This window comes from Acomys russatus, chromosome 21 (genome assembly GCF_903995435.1).
Source record: "Acomys russatus chromosome 21, mAcoRus1.1, whole genome shotgun sequence".
In the NCBI taxonomy this organism is placed as follows: Eukaryota; Metazoa; Chordata; class Mammalia; order Rodentia; family Muridae; genus Acomys; species Acomys russatus.
The window spans coordinates 48,668,355-48,688,200 of NC_067157.1; the positions used below are offsets into that span (position 1 = coordinate 48,668,355).

The following is a 19,846-nucleotide window of genomic DNA, read 5'->3' on the forward strand; positions in this document are numbered from 1 at the left end:
TCTATTTTGAAATTGAGAAAAACAAAGACTTTTCCCTTGAATATATTCATGCTTAAAAAGATGTTAATCCTGGAAATAAATTGTGTTAATCACTTCTTGGGGTTGTGTCTGACTCATTGTATTTATATATTTTCAAATTCCTGTCATGCCCCCCACCAAATATATGATACTTAGATTTTGAGCATATTATGAACAATTTCATCCTCAGTTAAGTATCAGAATTCAAGATCTCAAAAGAGTAGTGTTTGGAGGAGAAAGGAGATGACTGCTAACCCAGACCTGTAGTTCCTGGAGTATTGGGATTTCCAATCTGTCTAGTTTAACAAGTAGGAAAGAAATGGCTGCATTTCTGAGGGGACAGCTACAGTTGTTCCTTCATCTGGAAGGTCACAGCTGAAATGAGTAGTGCCGTGAGTGTGCCTTTTACTGCTGCACCAGAGGGCCTGAGAGGAGACTTCGTGTGCAGAAGAGCGCACAGTCGGCCTGCCCAGGACTCACATTCCAAAGCCCTGGGACAAAAAAGGAGTAATTCCCCCTGTGGTCTATGTAAGAGTGATTTCCAAATGAGTAGGTTTTGTAGGGCCAGAAAGGAGCTTCCTCCATTCCTGGAACAATTCCATTTATGTGGTAGTTAAAGCAGGCCTGTGGGTATGAAAATTTGCACATGTGAAGGACTAACAAATGAAGGTTAGCTGTGAACTGAGAATACACCAGTTTCCTTTTAACCAGTCTCCAGCTAATTTGAATATGCCAATCACCAGGGGTGGTAGACAAGGGTCTTGCCTAGGTGTTTTCCAACCAGACATCAGATAGAAAGGATTTTAAAGGGCTAACCAGGGCTTGTAGGATCACCTTTGTACAAATATAAGACTGAGGCAAACGTTCTGCTTACTCAGTTATGCCACATTTGTTTTTCCTCTGGACAGTTCTCTGGTTCCTTTTATTTTCCTCTGTAAGGCTTCACTTGATTGGCCTAGTGGACAAGGGTATGGTCACAGAGCCCCACCTTTTGAGGCAGTGTGAGATGCCCACAAAAGCAGCCTGAGCAGACACCTACCTATTCTGTCTGGCATTGGTTGAGTCAGGGTGTCCTACCTTCCCCAAAGACAAATGTTTCCTCTTTCTTCTTTTACACTTTTAGTTTAACATCTCAAAATAGTTACTAACAATATAATTCACAACTAGAAATAGATGTTTACACATACACACCACACACGTGTGTGTTTTAATTGGATGCCTCACCTTTCACAAAGCCTTGTAGATTTTTTTCCCCTTTTTAAAAAAAATATATTGTTATCTTCAATATTCCCACAGGAAATAGCTTACAGCCAATATTTTCTTTCTTCCCTTTTTAGTTTATGAAACTTGTTAGGACCTGGAATGGTGGCACCTAATATTTACTCATCAGGGCCAACTCTTGCCTTTAGGAAAGTGAGTCTTAAAAGTGCCTCACCAACACAAAACCAAGACCACAGAGAGACTGGGGAGAGCAAGCCAGAGTGGCGTGGCTGTGTTTTCTAAAAGGTGCTAAGGGTAGTGAGTATATAAAAGCACTTGTAAGTCATTTTGGCCTGCGTTGCTCTTTAAAATTACTGCTTCGTGTTCTTTAGAGTGGCTCAGTTTTGTGAATTTGTTTCAGCCTCTTGCAGGTTATTTGAGCCCAAATACCAAAGAGGGAGGGAGGGAGAGAGAGAGAGAAAGACAGACAGAAAGACAGAGAGTGTGTGACTTTTAAAAAGGCTATTTTCAGGGGGGCTGGTGAGACTGCTCAGAGGTTAAGAGCACTGAGTGCTCTTCCAGAGATTCTGAGTTCAATTCCCAGCACCCACATGGTGGCTCACAACCATCTATTCTGTGTTCTGATGCCCTCTTGTGCAGGTGATCCACCTGCCTCTGCCTCTGCCCCTACCTCCCAAGTGCTGGGATTAAAGGCATGCGCCACCATGCCCGGCACAAATAAATAAATCTTAAAATGAATATTTTTAAGGCTATTTTATGGATCTGCTCTTACACTTGATAATGTATTGACCACTGTTAGAAACTTCATTGTATTGGTGAATTACAAAGTACTTATTTCAGTGAACATGTGTGTATAGATGGGTGAGGCGTCAGAAGAACAGTAGTGTTTGACTCACTGTACATCTGAAAGGCATATACAAAGTATAAAGTAGGAAGTGTCTTGTGGTGTTAATTTTTGAAGTGTTTTTTTAGGTTGTTCTTTATCTAGTTGGTGACCCTGTCCTGACCACCTCCTGCTCCCTGGGCCCTCTAGTGGTGAGATTTAGCTAGTAAATGAGAGTACACCCCGAACACCCTAGTGCCTCTGTAACTATTCCTACACCCTTCTCCTCTCCAGCCAGCACAGACACTGAGCAGAATTGTTGAGTCCGAAGCACCTTTGTGTCTGGCTTCAGCCAGACCTGATCTTAAAAGCTTTCATTTGTTATGAAGCATCTCTGAAGGCCTAGAGGAGGAGCTCACTTTAAAGTGCCTTTTCTCTGTAACTTGTCACAACAGAGACACAGAAACAAAAAACACAACCCCAGCAATATTTAGCATTGCAATAGCATTCAGAATGGGAAATCATTGCTGTCTTGCAGGCAAACACTGTACATACCAGGACATACCTTACAGTGTCCCAGATGCTGGGGAAGTGGTCCAGCACACTCTGCTGCCCCAATCAAACAGTTGGCTTTTTCCAGGCAGGCAGCCATTTATTTTTATTCTTTGATAGTCTTGTGCATTTATATAATGGGTCTTGATCTTCTTCACCTCCCATTATTCTCTTCCCATACTGCTTGGTCTCTTCAGGTCTTCTCACGTTCCTCTCCTGTTCTCATGTCCTATTTTGTTTGTGGTGCATTGTGCTTAGGGTTGCTTTCATGGGGTAGGGTAGGGTAGAAGGGGTTAATTACTTGAGTTTGGGAAGCTTACCAGTGGGCATAGCACTGAAGAACATGGAACACACACACACACACACACACACACACACACACACACACACACACACACACGTCAGCTGTCTGGCATACTTCTGTGTCATTGATTGAACATTAGGCCCTGGACCTCAGCTTGAGCCTTTGCCCTGGAACAGGTCGTCTCAGTGTCTTCTCTTAGCTTGCTGGTAATTTTGTAGTTCTTAAACTGTTGAAAGAGTTGTAATATACACTGGTAAACACAGTGCTAGGACATCACTGAGGTCATTCGGCCCTTGCTTTCCCTGCCTGAAATACTCATTCAAGTGTGCACCTTCCTGGCTACTTTGAAGTGTTAAGAAACAAAAATCGCAGTCTGCACAGATTTGTCGGCTCCTCTTCCCACGGTTGTCATGGTGTCTGGACTAGTAGTAGGCTGATCTTGTTTTGGGGTGTGGGGAGGGAAGCGGTCCTTCATGGAGGTCTTCCATGAAGTAGTCAGACCTTTGCCTCTTCAGGTAGATGTTACCCTTGTCAGTGAAGTTGTTTAAAAACAGTAGAGGTGTGCCGACACAGGACTGTAGGGCATGGGTCATTTTCCCTCAAAAGCATCTTTTTGAACCTTCATGTATTTGTGGAGGAGGGCAGGAGTGCCACTGCGTTCGTGGGTAGCAGGGTAGAGGGCATCTTACAGGAGTTGCTTCTCCGCTCCCATCATGTGGCTACCCCTACCTGTTGAGCCATGGTCACAGCCCCACAGTTCTCTCTTTCTTTTTTAAATGTTAAACCTCCCCCCCCCAAAAAAATTATCTTTATTGAACAACTTTGAAGAAAGAAATTTTATGAGGAAACAATTAGCAAGAGAGAGAATGGAATTAGGATTGGCGTACTTTTCTTATTATGAAATGGAAATAAAGTAGCAGAAGGTGAGTACAAAGTTTAGGAAACGAGCAAATGATGTACAGCAACCATGTTTATGATGTGGTTGAAATACTCGTACAGATTGACAACTGTCCCCTGACCTTAAAAATCACTGAGTGTGGCTTTCCCGACAACTTTGAGTTCCCTCAAAGATGAGCTCTGTCATGTTCCTGAAAAGAAAGTAAAAGCAAGTCTCCAAACTTGGTCCAGGTTGGAACTTAACTGAGTACAGGGCTGTGAAGTAATCACAGGGCTGTGCAGTGAAGCACAGTTGGCTTAATGTTGGCCCAGAGTTCATAGATTCAGCAGCTCCTAGTGGCAAATGACACAAGGTTTCCATCCTTTCCAGACACGGATTGTAACTGATTGGATTATTCACGCCGAGGCTCTTCGATACATTCCTTTGTTTTAATTTGCATACCCCTTAAGTTGTTTCAGAATTATGGGCTATAGTGTCCCTCTGGAGCGAAGGAGCCAGACCTATCATCTCTGTCACGTACTGTCATGTGAACATACTGTCCTTCAGTTGGTGTTTTACTTGGCTTATATCAAGGCCTGGTTGTCATTTTATAGTCAACTTAGTGGGTGAAACTGGTGGGCCTTTCTTTTTTTAAAGATTTATTTTATGTATACATATGAGTACACTGTCTGCATGCACACCAGCAGAGGGCATCAGATCCTATTACAGATGGCTGTGAGCCACCACGTGGTTGCTGGGAATTGAACTCAGGACCTCTGGAAGAGCAGCCAGTGCTCTTAAGTGCTAAGCCATCTCTCCAGCTAGTGGGCCTTTTCTACAACGCTTGATCTTGAACTATCAAACCAAAGGCTTCAAGTTGCTAACAGAGGTGCACTTGAATGACGTCATACCAATTGGATCCTAGAAGGTGGAATTTCAGCCCTTTGTCCTCTGACAAGTAACACGCACTGCCAGTCCCCCTTGTCCTGTGCTCAGTTCAGTGCAGATGGCAGTGCCCCTGGGGAGAAATATGTAGCCACAGGGCTGTCCTGCAGAGGGAAAACTCAAAGGGCCCAATGTGGAAAGAGAAGGCAGGGGTGGAGGACTGGGAGAAGAAAACCAGTTAGCAAAGCAATTGGGCCCCTTGAGAGCACAACTCACATCTCCCATCCTACCACAATGCTTGCCTCCTTGTACATATTTAAAAGTTTTGTTTAACACATTAAAAAAGAAACTAGGAAGGCCAGTTTTAAAGCTTCCAGGTGGCCTATGGCACAATAGGATCTGAATGGCCTGAGTTTACCTAAAATACCTTTATATTTTCACACTCTGATATTTGCTAGAGAACAAGGCGCACTTTTCACAAATGTGCTTAGCGATGACTAAAGCCCTTGAAGTTAAGGGTAAATTTAATTGGGATACACATTTTTAATTCTCTTCGTCTTCAAATGATCATTAGCAAGCGTTCTGTGTGACCTTTGTTTCTGACTAGGACAAGGAAATCACTCTTTACCCAGAGTTCTCCACAGTATAACTGTGTTGTCATCTGCGATGCTATATCCATAGCAAACACCAGGGAACCTGGTCCTGTGGGCGTATTTATGTGGCCTGTAGATGCTTCATTATGCAGTACTGTGGAAGGCTATGGGTTGAACTGAGGAAATAATTTCCTAGACTTATTTGTTCTTTTCTGATTTCTGTTGTTGTTGGCTCTTGGAGTTTATTCTTGGTCACACTTTCCCTGGTGGATGCTGACAGTATCCCTGTAAGGAGTGAGCACGATTTAGTCATGTATGAAAAGTTTTTTTTTTTTTTTTTAAGTATCTCATGTAAAGGTGAAGCCGTGAAGTACTCACTAGAAATGTAAGTACAAGTGCCAGGCCTCAGCGCACACAGCTCAACGTCAGTCTTGTGCACTCGAAGGTTAGCTTGTCTGTGGTAACACTGAGTCTGCTCATAAGATTTTAACCATTAAATGTGGAGCTTGATCCTCATATTTGATTGTCTGATGAATCAGGGAATGCAGGCTAAATCATGTTTTGTCACATTTAAAGATGTGTGTTTTGAGTGCCTTAATGGCTCTGAGTTGCTGACAGTGCCTAGGAACATGTGTGTCGTCATGTTGTCCATGTGACTCGTGCGCTTTAGAGTCCATGTTCTCCATGTGGCAATGCCAGCTGTAGTTACTAGTATTGCAATTTTTCAGAATGACGGCACATCAGATCAACACTGAATAAAAACAGAATAACCCCCCCTTATTTATTTATTTATTTATTTATTTTTGAACAGTTTAAGTTCAGTTCCAGAGTACCATAGAGGTGATTGGTCATGCTTTTATGTGACTTTAACTCATGGCCATTGATCTACAAAGTAGTAGCTTAAAGGGAAGGATCCTAGAAAGCGAGTTTGATAATGTGTGATGAAACACCAGCTGACAAATAAATAATAAAGCAAAGGTTGGTGTTTGTTTTGGTTTGTATGTAACATTTACAGTTCATACGTCTTCATAGAAATGCAGCGAGTAAGTTGGAACTCAGAGAGAGTAAGTTAATTCATCACTTCCTGTCAGGTTTGTTTTGTTTTTTAGGTTTTATTTTTATTGTTGTTTATTTATATTTAAAATAATAAAATACATTTTATTATGTTTAGCTGTGTGTTTTGAGGTCCTAAAGATTAACACATAATTAATACATTGCTACTAGTATATGGTTGACCTTGAAGATAATGTTCAGGCAAAGATGGCAGCCTCAAAGACCATGTGTTGTATGATTTACATAGGAAATATCTGTCACAGGCTCATCAGTAAAGAGAACAGGTGGGGGGATGGGGAGGGGGCAGGGGTTATGGGGGAGCAGGGAGTAGGGGTGCAGGGCATAGGAGGCATGGTGACTGGTAGCAGAGTTGCTGTTGAGCAGTGAAAACATTGACAGTTGCTCTGCTTTGAGACAGTGCACCAAGCCACTGCGTCATGCACTTGCAAAGAATTCGAGGCTCATTATGTGTGACTCGGACGCCTTTTAAAGGTCAACAGTAGATGACCAACAGCAAACAAACTCTGTGGCATCTTTAGAGCTTCTTTGTCTCATAATGCCACTTAAGGGCTTCTCTTTATCTTTTTAATCTATTTTTTTGTTTATGTATTTTTTTCTTCTCTCTTTTTTTTAACACCCTATATAGGTCATTTGCATTATATGTTAGCTACCAATTAATTTTTTTATGGGATTCTTGAATGTGAGAACGTGGGTCTGTGCGTCTATGGTTTTTGTTGTTGTTGTGTGTGTGTGTGCGTGTGTGTGTGCGTGCGCACCTTTTCTTGAGCTCTTTTCCTTCTGTTTTGTCCTATTCTTGTGTGTTAATTTTTGTTTTACCTTATTTTAGTATTATCCTTTAGAAGCCTGTTTGTTTTCTAATGAGAGACAGAAAATGGATGGGATGGGAGGCACTGGAAGTAGAGGAAGGGAAAACTCCATCAAGTGAGAAAAAACATTTTCAATAAAAGTTCAAACATAATTTAAGCCGTTCAGTCAGGCACAATGGTACACACCTGTAATCCCAGCACTCAAGGAGGCTGAGGCAGGTGGATCTCTGTGAGTTCGAGGCCAGCCCGGTCTACAGAGTGAGTCCAGGACAGCCAAGACTACACAGAGAAACAGTGTGTCATAAAACAAACAAACAAACGGGAAAGAAAGCAGAAGCAAAAAAATAAAAAAGCCTCAATAAGAAAGAAAAGTAATGTGTGTGAGGTTCTTGGCAGGCCAGCTTCTCTCTTTATAAAGACTAGCTGCTGTTATCTGGGTTTATTTGTGAAATAAAAAGAATGCAGGAAAGCTAGCTATATATACCTACTATATCATACCTGGAATGCCAGGATCTAACTGAGGTAATATGTTGGAATTAGTTTTTGCCAGTCGTACAGTATCGGATAGGTAGGGGTTAACTCTATCTAGCAGGTCCCTCCCACCTCACCTCAGGAAGGGACTCTGTTTCAGTCAGTAGTACAGTAGTGTTTTCAGTTTTCTTGAAACATAAAAATACTATTAGGAAGATTAGATTTCTGTCAGGTGAATTGTAACCACACTTTAAAACACATTCTGTGCGTGCATGTTTAGGCAGGTGCACGCCACTGCCCACGTGAGGAGGTCCGAGGACAACTTTGAGGAGTCAGTTCTCACCTTTTGCCCCAGAGTCCCAGGGATTGAATTCAGACCATCAGGCTTGGTGGTGGATGTCTTTGCCCACTGAGCCATCTCTCTGGCCCCAAGAGCTTAGAAAATTGTCTAACACCAAGTCTCGCGAGAGTTGGGAATCAGTAGACTCCTTGATGAAGATGCGTTGCCTGTATCTTCAGGTTGTCTTTGGTTTTAAAGATCAACATCAACACCGCCGCTATCTACCATCACTGTCCGCCAGGAACTGGACAGGGCGTCATGAAAATAAACTGCCAAACTCATCTCCTAAGATGGTGTGGGGGCCTGTGCATGTACAGAATGCCCCAGTGCCTCTTGAAGGAGGTGACAGAGGTCAGCGGAAAACCTTGGGTGTTGGTCCACACCTCTCACCCTGTTTGAGGTGGGATCTGATTTTCCGCTCCACATGCCAGGCTGGCTGGCTTTTGAGCTTCCCCATAGGAATACTGAGCTTAGAGGCTCTCGAACTGTGCATCTGGCTTTCTTGTGGGTTGTCAGGATTTGAACTCATGTCTTCTCACTTGCATAGCAAGCATTTTTACAAAACCACCGAGCCATCTCCTCCAGCCCAAGGTTTCTTACAGGGCAGTCAGTTCTTGTGTTGTAAAGCACCCAGGTTCCCAGTGTCACCCCAGGAGCTGAACAGTCGGCAAAGCAGGCCCGCCTGCAGGGTTGGCCACATTCTGTCTCTGTACCGGGGCTGGCATCAACCAGGTTTACAAGTTGAGAGATTGCTGCTCCCTCTCGTTTAGAACTGTCCCTTTAAAACTCCCCTGCAAAAATTAGATGCTATAATGACCATTGAATGTACTTTTAAACTCTTGTCACCTATCTGGCTCTTTAAAAGAAAAAAAAGGCCAAAAGAAAAAAGGCTAAAACGAGAATTACAGCTCCATAGCAGCATTGAGGAAGCAAGAGGAGGAAGTTGTGTCGTGTGCAGGCGGCGGTGTTGCTCATTCCGGGCTCAGGATCCCTTGGCTCCGTTGTAGCTTCTCGGTCTTTGCTTAGAGTAAATGTGAGTTCAGACTTTTACTCTTTTCCTGCATAGTTAGAGGACAAGTAACAGAACAACAGTTGTTCTCATGTTAGGTGGGTCAGGAATGGATCCTAGCGATGGTTAGTCCTGGCAGTCGGCAGAGCGTGATGCTGCGCATTCTGCTTTCTTGGTAACGGTAGAACTAAAACGCCTCTTTGTAGTGTGCCCACCTCATGAACATCTATGAAGGAAAGCCTGGTGTGCACACTGGGAGAGACCCAAAACTGGGAGAAGCCATATACTCGCCCACATTCAGATTTACTTAGTCTGTCTTCTGCCTTTCCCCGGGGCCTCACCTCTGTGCACTCTCCTATGCTATTTTGATTTTTGTTTGTTTTTGTTTTTTTGAGACAAGGTTTTTCTTTGTAGCCCCTGGCTGTCCTGGGACTTGTTCTGTAGACCAGGCTGGTCTCGAACTTACAGCAATCCACCTGCCTCTTCTGTCTCCTGAGTGCTGGGATTAAAGGTATTCTGCCTGGCTGATTTGATTTTTAATATAGATTGTATTTACCTTTTTTTTTTTTAAACGGAAAGGTGTTTGGTGGTTAGCGGGGCTTCCGGACTCCATCGTAAAGCACACCAGGTCTTCATCAAACCGTAGTGCAAGCTGTTTGCTGTTTGCCTTTGCAGCCTAGCTGTGTGCTTACGTGAGAAAATAACAGGATTCGTAGATTCCAACAAGGCCAAGAATTAGCTAAAGCCGGTGACACAAAATGCCTGGTTGAAGTTTCTAAGTAGAAAGGAAGATGTTGAGATTCCTGCCAGCAGAACATCCCAGACAGAGCACTGCTGCTGGGAGACGCAGTCACTGGAGGCTGGAACATGCGTGATGCACACTGCAACCCAGAACCCAGGAGAAAGCAGGAGGATCAGAAGTTCAAGGTCAGTTTGCCTAAGTAGGGAGTTCAAGGCCAGCCTCTGCACTATGTGAGATTCCCTCCCCCCCCCCCCCCCCCGCCCCAACTCAAAAATAAAAATGGTGGGGCTGGGGAGATAGCTCAGTGCTAGAGCTCTAGTTATTCTTTCGGAAGATCAAATTCAGTTCCCAGTACCTCCCCGCCTTCCTTTTTTGAGGGGGACTTCAAAAGAAGGTTTCTCAGTGTAGTCCTTCCTGGCAGTTGTCTGTTGACCAGGCTGCCCTCCAATTCAGAGATCCACCTGCCTCTACCTCCTGAGCGCTGGGATTAAAGACCACCACCACCCAGCTCCAGCACCTGTGCTGAGCAGCTAACAGCCACCTGCAACTCCAGCTCCAGAGGATCTGGTGCCCTCTTCTGTCCTCTTCCTGCATTGCACTCAGATACACCTGTAGAATAAACGGGAGGAGGAAAAGTCCCTAGCCACAGTACAAATTAGGTTTCAGTTACCAGTTTTCTAGAAACTGTAGATGTTGTTGTGTTTTCAGTCTGCTGTGGACCTCATTGTGCTGGTGTTAAAATAGACTGTATGAGCACTCTCCCATAGGACGGAGAAATGAGCCCACTATCTCCATTAAATTTGGCCGTTGCCTGAAAATGTTAGTAGAATACAAAATACTTTGAGCCTTCTTAAAGGAGGGCCCCACCCACCTATCTCTAGGGTGGCCAGGTGGTTTTAGTGTGCAGGAAGCCATGCCCACAGTATTCACTTTGTTACTGTTGTTTTCTGTTCGGTTTTTTTTGAGACAGGGTTTCGCTATGGAGGCTGAGCTGGTCTGGGGTCCCTTACTATCTGTCTGCCTCCTCTGAGTGCTGGGATTATTTTTGACTGGCTAAATTTTGCAGTTTTTGTTTTTTGTTTTGTTTTTTTGAGACAGAGTTTCTCTATGTAGCCTTGGCTGTCCTGGACTCACCGTGTAGACCAGGCTGGCCTCGAACTCATAAACATCCTCCTGCCTTTGCCTCCCGAGTGCTGAGATTAAAGGTTTGCGACACCATGCCCGGCTAGTTTTGCAGGTTTTAATTGTGTTTCCTTCGCCCCATGTGCTGCCCAGTGTATCCCCGCACTCTTGGACTGAAGCCATCCTCCAGCCTCAGCCTCATGAGTAGGTGGCACTCTTGGCACTGCCACCACAGCCAGCCAGTTTTTATGTCACAGGTTTAACAGACTTGGCTGACAGTGTTTCCACTTGTCTGACTTTGTGATTTCTAGCAGTTTCGACATGAGCTTACTTGGGCAAAGTTTTGATCCTGATATGTGCTCATGGGTCCAAATGCTTTGTAGTCATATGATTAGCTCCCTCCGAAGATGACGAAGTCAGAGTTGCAAGTCCCCCCGAAGTGAGCTGTCTTTAAGTGAACAGGAGACTCGACCTGGGGATAAGTACAGCCACGAAACTTGTGAATTATAAAATTGTTCCCAATGTTGATAAAAGCTGAGTATGAAAGTTAGTGGTTAGTGGGGACTCACTCCTTCGCTCCCTCCTTCCCTCCCTTCCTTCCTCCCTCCCTTCCTCCTTCCCTCCCCTCCCTCCCTCCCTCCTTCCCTCCCTCCCTCCCTCTCTCCCTCCCTCCCTCCCTCCCTCTGTCTTTCTTTGTCATTCCTGAGAAGGTCTTCAGAAAAGCTTACTCCAATGAGAATCTATGTCTTTGTTTTTTTAAGTTGAGTATAAGCAGTCTACATTGATGGGTGTCACAGGCATGTTATTCAGGGTCACTTCCTAGTAGCCTCTCCTGTTTCCGGTCCGCTGCTTCTCTTCCTCTCCCAGGATGGTCCTGCTTCACTTTCCTACCTGATAGGAGGCCGATAGGTCATTGATAGGTAGGTAGATGATAGAGTAAATACATAGATGATAGCTACAGATTGGTGATAGATAGATGATAGGCAGACATAATTCATGACAGATACATAGATGGTGGATGGATGGATGGATACAGATGACATGTGATTCTTGTCCTGAGTCTGGCTCATTTCACTAAGCTTGATGAATGTTGTTCTCCCACCTCAACCCTCACCTCCCTGCCTACTCCTCTGGCAGCCACAGCTCCAGTGTCACCCTGCTTTTACTTTCTTGCTCCAGCTCCTCCAGTTTAGGCCTGGGTAGCACAGCCGCTGTCTGAACATCTCTGGGGCAGGGGATGGAAGGTTGTAGCATTTGAATCCTTAGCATGTTTAGACTAAATACTGCATATGGCTCTTAACTGTGATGATCTTGATTTGTTTCTTTTGTTTCCTTCCTGCCTGCCTCCCTTCCTCCCTCCCTCACTCCTTCCCTCCCTTCCACTCTCTTTCTACTATCTTTTTTCCTCATGAAGAATTCTGTCCTAAGCACAGACTTAGCCATTTATGTAGCTTAAGGACAAGTATCAATAATTGGTTCTTGTAGTATCACATGCCAAGGAGTGTCTGTCTAGACAAGCTTTTGAATGCTTGCAGTAGAAATTTCTACAGGTAAAAAAAGCTGCTGGGCAGTGGTGACACATACCTTTAATCTGAGCACTCAGGATGCAGAGTCAGGTGGAGTTCTACGTTCCAGGTCAACAAGAGCTACACAGAAACCATGTCTTAAAAGACCAAAGGGGGCAGGCGGAGCACAACTCATTTCCCCAGAGCTGATCCTGGAGTGTGGCCATTTGGGGTGATGCATTGAATGAAATGAAAGAGTATGAAAATCTTTTGAGAATTGTCACTGGGAAATCTTTTAGGAAATTATGAAATACCCCTACACACACACACACACACACACACACACACACCACCCTCCACCCCCTTCATGAAATCATGAAAGGTTTATTTTCTCTTAGGAACACTACATTTTACTACTTAAGTTTTTCAACTCTTTTTCCGAATTGGCCCTTATTTTAACAAATGGATGTATTAGATTAATTTCTTTGGCCAGAAAATACTAAAGGTTAGACACCCAGCCTCTTTTGAAAACCTCTCACACTGACCTTCTAATGCTTTTCTTTCACTCATTTTTCTTTTCCTTTGGTCATTCAGAAAGATGCACACCCCTCCCCCCAGGGTGTCTGGTGTAGTGCATGCCTCTGTGTGTATGTGTGTACACCACAGTAGTGCATCAGCTGTCCTCCTCTGCAGCTCTCTATCTTTGAGATAGGGTCTCCCATCCTTTCAGTCATGGTGGTCTACCCATCAAGCTTACTGGATCCACCTGTCTCCCTTTAGTCCCAGAGTCACAGGCGAGTGCGACCAAGGCTTTTAATATTCAATTTAATTTGTAATTTTTAAATGTGGTTGCTTGGGATTTGAACTCATGTCCTTATCCTTGCAGAGCAAGCTATCTTGTCCTCTGAGCTACCTCCTGTAGCCCTCAGAATGTATCGTCTGTTTTACTAGATACTCGCTGTATACAATTCAAGCGGCACCATTAGCTGTGGATTAGTAACCAGCCGGCCAGCCTCACGTTGCAGGGACAGCACGTCTGTCTGCGTGCTTCCACTACGCATGCCCCAAGCATGCAATCACTTGGTGAAGCTGCCATGCTGTTCTGTTCCTTGGTCAACCATTATTCCATTAACCAAATGTCCAGAGGATTGTTTTAGTCACTTCCTGTTTTTCTCTCCCTTGTCTCTGGTTTAGGCAGCGTTTTAAATGACATTACTGTATTTCTGGATGTGGTCTTCCTGGTACCTCAGAGGCTTCAGTGTTTATGCGGGAGTTCTTCACTGAAAGCTTACAGTGTTTAAAGCCCTGAAGTCTTTCTGAAGGTTGGTGTTGACGTTGTAGAAAGTTGCCCTCATGGTGTGTGATGTCAGCTTTGGGTAAGGAAGGCACTGGCCTGTGGGCTTGGAGTAGAGTAGGAGGTCGTGAGGCAAAGCACTCTTCCTCACTCTCCTCCACCTCACCTTCGGCTGTGGAAAGCCTTCTGCCTTCACCTCCCCATGCTGGGGTCACTGGCGTGAGCCACCTCCTCTGGTTTTACGTCATCCTGGAACTCCCCTTAGGGGTTTTGTGCATGTTAAGCCAGCATTTTGCTGACTGACCTACATTTCTATCCCCTCATTACCTGCTTTAGTACTTGAGGCATCTCCCCCAGAATGGAGCAGTCTCTGCACAGGCGATCTTTGCTATGGTTTGTTCAGCTCTGGTGACAGACAATTCTGGACTCTCAGCCGTCAAGTGCTGCTGTCAGCCAGATCTTCTGCACTGAGGGCCTCTCTTTCCACTCCTTGTGTCTTTGTATTTTCCTGTCTTTCTGACATGCCTCGGTCCTAGACATGTCCTGAAGGCGTTGGCTAGCTAACTTGGGACTGTTTGTATTCCTGAAAATGTCTGTAGCCCTTGAACCAAAAGCTAATTCCCTGTCTCGTCCCATCGTCTAAGAGAGTGGTTCTAACCTTCCTAGCTCTGCGACCCTCAGGGTGTGGTAACTGCAACCATAAGTTTCTTTTTTTGCCATCTCACAACTGTAATTTTGCTACGGTTCTGGGTGGTACTGTAAATATCTGTGTTCTTCAGTGGTCTTGCGTGCCCCACGTGAAAGGCTCGCTTGATGCTCACAGGGCTCGCGACCTAAGGTTGAGACCTAGTCTAAGAAGAGAAAGGCGTGTGGATCTTCATCCAGCAACAGGGTGCTTCAGGTGCGGATGTTGCCTGAAGGGAGGGAGGAAGCTGATGAATCTTACGTCATTACTGATGAAAAACTCAGTGTTTTAAGGATGAGTTGTTTAGAATGTTTGCTTATACTTACTCACGTAGGAGTCCTCCTGTCCACTGCTGGGTGCTAGGAGGAAGGGTGGTTGCTCATTTGCCCTTGGTCCCCGGCCGTGTCTTGTATCTGCAGCAGCAAATTCCAGCATATTAGCAAACACAAATAATGAGAAGATGGTGTGTTCACAGAGTTAAGTCAGGGTGAGTTCATTTCCCCATGCCCTGTCAGGAAGCTCTGTGCCTAGGCTGTGTCTTTCTTACACTTTTGTTTAGTAAGTCTACTCGCTAATGGCTGAGCCATCTCTCCAGCCCAGGCTACGACTGTTTTCTGTGCAGAGTCCCGACTCACCAGTCTGTATGTTATTTTTTTTAAAGATTTATTTATTTTATTTAGTGCATATGAGTGCTTTATCTGCAGAAGAGGGTATCAGATCACATTATAGGTGGTTGTGAGCCACCATGTGGCCGCTGGGAATTGAACTCAGGGTGTCTGGAAGAGCAGGTGGCGCTCTTAACCACTGAGCCATCTCTCCAGCCCCCTGTATGTTATTTTTATTATGTGTGGTTAAAATAAAATAAAAAAGCAGACAGGCAGGATTAAAGAAACTTATTTCTCTGGTTCCAGTACCTGTCGCTGGAAAGTGGCATTCTGAATTCTTTACTACTTCGTTCTCTGCAGTGGAAACCTATGAGAACAAAGTTACTAAGGAAATCATTTCAGCCTGTGAGATTGAAAAATTCCCCCACTGGTTCTCATAAACATGTGCTTTGACTCACACACTGCATTCCCATCACTGGTACACGTGTGTTCCCACATGTGCAATGCAGTTTCGGGGCCTCTGGGGACAGGTATGTCATTTTTTTTTTTTTCATTTCAAGATAAAATGTAATTATCCAAGGTTACTATAATTTTGCTGTTATTGTTTGGTTTTAGTTTTTCAAAATAGGGTTTCTCTGTGTAGCTCTGGTTGTCCTGGACTCGATTTGTGGACCAGGATGGTCTCGAACTCACAGAGATCGCCTGTCTCTGCCTCCATGAGGGATGGGATTATAGGTATGCGCCACCGTGCCCAGCTTAAAATGTCTATAATTTATTTCTGACAACTATTAGGAATTAGGAGAAAAAGCCAAAGCTTTAACTGTGGCTTTGAAACCAGAAAATAAACGTTCACGAAGAAGCGGGCCACTCGGCAGTGGGAAGCTGCAGCACATCTTGGTGTATTCTTTGATTCTGTGGCTGGTGCCTGTGGGGACCAGTTATGCTGGAGACACCTCAAAAGTATTCATATAGCTGCTTTGACAACTAAAGCGCTATTCTGTAGTACCAGCAGGATTAATATCTGAGCTGAAGCTCTGTGCTGGTCTTTCTGTTCAGTGCTAGGATGCCTGTGGCCTACTTTCAGTAGGCGTGATTAAGAGAGAAAATCACATCAGCACTATGCATTTCTACCAGTAGAGGTCATTGTGCCCCTGTAGAAGGGCGCCAGAGCTGCCGAGGTGGCATTGTACCAGTTGTTAATTATCGTTGATATTTCTATGGGCTTACCCTCCCACACTACACAGTAACCCCTTAAACACAGCCCCTTGCCTGCTGCCATCCAAGAGAGTCACTTGCTGTTGTTTGTCCACAGAAGGAGACTGTTACATATAAACATTAAAACAATGATAGAATACAAGGTACTAGGCAGATATTATGTTATACAGAGTTTATTAGATGAACATAGCATGGGGAGAGAAGGAAAGGGGGAAGAGAGAGAGAGAGAGAGAGAGAGAGAGAGAGAGAGAGAGAGAGAGAGAGAGAGAGAGAGGTGTAGAGAGAGAAGCAGTGAGAGAGCCATGTAGAGGATCTGTCTTTTATATGACCCTGGGCAGGGCTACGCCCCCATGGCAGGTAAGCAGTGACACACAGGTAGGCAGACTGAAGCAGAATCCTAACAGAGACCATATCCTGATAAAGCTCTAAGGAGTCATCGATATCTTCCCGTAATATACATGGGCAAATTAGCTGCTCACACACGCATGCATGCTTAGCTTGTAGCTTCCTCGTAGTCATGTGCTTGTTACTCTGCTATCCTGTCCGTTTTACTCTCTGAGGTACCTGCCAAGAGAGTCCCCCGCCTAAGGTTATCTGCATTTGCTAATACGAAGAGTGTTTAAGAACAAAGAACAGTGTGTTCAGAATAACATCGCGATGGGTCCCTTACCAGATAGCTACACCGTGTAGATCTCAGACTAGCCTGGGCGGTCTAGGTAAGAAGGGATGCTGTGCAGGCGGCAAGCCACAGGGTCCCTTACCAGATAGCTACACTGTGTAGATCTCAGACTAGCCTGGGCGGTCTAGGTAAGAAGGGATGCTGTGCAGGCAGCAAGCCACAGGGTTAGCACACGCCGTGGCGCAGAACACGCTGGGGCTTTAGGTCCTTTCAGTGCCACCATCCTGACCTGGGTGACGATTGAGACATCTTCATTCTGACGCCCCTGTAGCTACGCTCTCTGTGCCTCGTTTGGAGAGTACCTGCCCCCTGGTGTGGCCACCAGGGTAGCAGCACCCAGAAAGCCTGAACAACAGCACCCTGGGGTGAAGTGAGCCTGAGGGCTGCTGCTACCATCGACTTTCTAAGTAAACTCCAAGCCAGGCATGATAGCTCAGTTTTTACGCCCTGTTGATCAAAAGGGCTTATTTGGTGTTTTCTCGAGTTAACCCATAGTTTTTCTGGTTCCTATCAAGGAACAAGATATGTGTATGACCATTAATTACTTAAGTGTTTTTGTTGTTGTTGTTTTCTTTGAAGTTGTCCCTGCGCTTATTCGGTGAACTTCCCTCTGCTGGTCCAATATTCTCTTCTGGAATAATCACCTGCAGCTACACTTCTTAGTGAGTTGTGCGAATGTGTCACTGTTTATTTACTTTGCATTCAAGGGTGGTGGTTTCAGTGGAAAACATGAGACCTTTGTGTGTGTGTGTGTGTGTGTGTGTGTGTGTGTAAATATATGTATGTATACAAGGTTTCACTGTAACATTTCAGTTTACTGGCATAGTTTTTTATAAGGCAATAGTGTTCAACTCAAGAATTTAGAGCAGTATATACCCATTTATATAAACCAGACAAAGTCTCTATGATTAAAGTTCTCATGTATCAGTTCTGGGTGAGGGAAACTAGTATCTAACACAGAAGTATTTGGGAACATTTTTTTTAAACATCTTAGTTACGTTTTTCATATGAGGGCTCGCACACATCAGGGCATGCATGTGGAGGGTAGACGCAGCCTGGAGGAATCGGTCTTTCTGTCTGTTGACCCCAAAGATAACTCGTATTGTCAGGCTTGGTGGCAAGCTCTCTTACCCGCTAAACCATCACATTTTTGCAGTCTACATTTGGTCTTGAATAATGGCACTGGTTGTAAATTTTATTTTATTTATATACTTTTAAGCTCCATGCTCTAATTTACCTGTATAGGCATTGCCTCTAGGTAAACCAGTTGTCCCGAGGCACGTCATAGCCAGCTCACTACAAATCCTTTGTCACGTGAGGATTTCTTTAGGGATGTGATGTATTCCTTACAGTAGGCAGAAGTCCACAGACTGCAGAACCTTCTCCATTAACTGGAGAGCCTGATATTTCTAACACAAGATGTTAAAACTTGTGTCAGCTAGTTGTTCTCTGAGAGTCTATACTGTATTAACACTTAAGATTCGGAGACCTGAGTTAAATCCATTGACCCAGATGACCCAGTGTTAGGGGATAGCAGGGACTTTACTGGAATATGTTACTATCTCAAAAGTTATGAGGCAGGGGTTGGGGGGTGTCAGAGGGACAAGAAGAAAAATTGATTTTCAGTCCCCTGTGCATTTTATAAATTTAGTATGTAAGACTATCGTAGACAAAATATTAGTATCCCCACTTATTTTAGATTTTCAGCATGATGTTATATTGAGGTATGCTTGGTCAATACAGAAACTCAGGGAGTTGCCTAAGTTGTAATATTTAGATACATTCCAGTAAGTCTTTTATTATAATTGGGACTTGTGATTTTTTTTTTAAATATTGAGATTTATTGAAAATTTCCCTCTAAAGCTTTAATCTCACAGTGCTTTTATTAAATATTAATGGAAGCATTTGAAGGAAGAAATTATTCCCTAAGTTTATACAGTTACTTCTTTTCCCTGGCATACGAGAGCTCTAGCTTAGAATGTAGCTATTAGTTTACTGAACTTTCAACTTGATTACAGCTTGAGATTGTTTTCCTGACAGTTCATTCGTTCATTCATTGATGTATTTTAATGTACTCATTCATGGAAGGACTAGGCACATGTGGAAGGAAAGCAGGTCACCACTCTTAAGCAGTTTCTGGTGCGGTTACAAGGCAGTCCTGTAACCTTTCAGCTGACTGCATTAGGCCATTGGTTCTGGGATGAAGCAGTCAGTGTGCTACAGGGACGTGGACCTACCAGCCACAGCGAAGGCTGCCTCAGGAAAGGGGGGCATATAAAGGGAGGTCAGGTGTATCTGCAGCGTTACTTGAAGGACACACAGTCAAGTGGGTGAAGCCCAGGTCACAGGCATGCTCACTTTCTTACCAGTTCAGTCATGTGACACCAGAGTCATCAGAGAGGTGGCACAAAACCCAGAGACTACCTTTCCGTCACATCTGTGGGTCCCAGAACCCCTTTACTTCCCTCCTGCCTTTCTCTCCTCCCCACTGACCCGCCACACCTTGGTGAGAAAGGCCATCTGCTAGGTTAGGGGAAAGCATCGTTATGTCACCTTTCTGTGCTTCATGCTCAGACATTACACCTGCGTACAGCTACTCTACATGTAAAGTCTGACTACAGCTGTTTTCAAACTTTGGTCATTTAAAAAAATTGATTAGGATGTATTAAGTATGCACCACGGTTGGTTTCATTGTGCCGTTTTCATGTGTATACACCAGTCACCTACCCTCTTCTGTCCCTGCTGCTCGCCTCTGCCTGATACCTTCCTCCTCCCAGCTAGTCTGCCCACTGCTTTCATGTCTTTTATTGTCCTTTTCCCCCCTCCCTTTGTGACCCAATGGGTTTCGTTAAGGTTGCTTACAAGGCCTAGGTAAGGGAAAAGCAATCTACCGTAGGAACTGAGCCCCTGCCCCTTGTGGCAGAGCTGGCCAGTGGCCCAGCAGCTGCCTGCAGTATGCCTGGTAAGACCATGGAATGGCTCACCAGAGCAAAAGGGTGCATCCAAAATGTGGAAAGCACGCAACG

At 44.5% G+C, this 19,846-nt stretch overlaps 1 protein-coding gene across 2 annotated transcripts in view; it reads left to right on the forward strand.

Annotated features, from left to right (window-relative positions):
* Window positions 1-19,846, forward strand: part of Scaf8 (SR-related CTD associated factor 8) — a 129,934-nt gene that overhangs the window by 86,221 nt on the left and 23,867 nt on the right. The window contains exon 22 of one of the 2 annotated variants that reach the window (XM_051164100.1): window positions 17,400-17,415. The exons of the other annotated variant lie outside the window; for it this stretch is intronic. The gene's annotated coding sequence lies outside the window, so the exon portion shown is untranslated. Of the gene's footprint in view, window positions 1-17,399; window positions 17,416-19,846 lie in introns of those variants that run through there. 2 annotated transcript variants of the gene reach the window in all.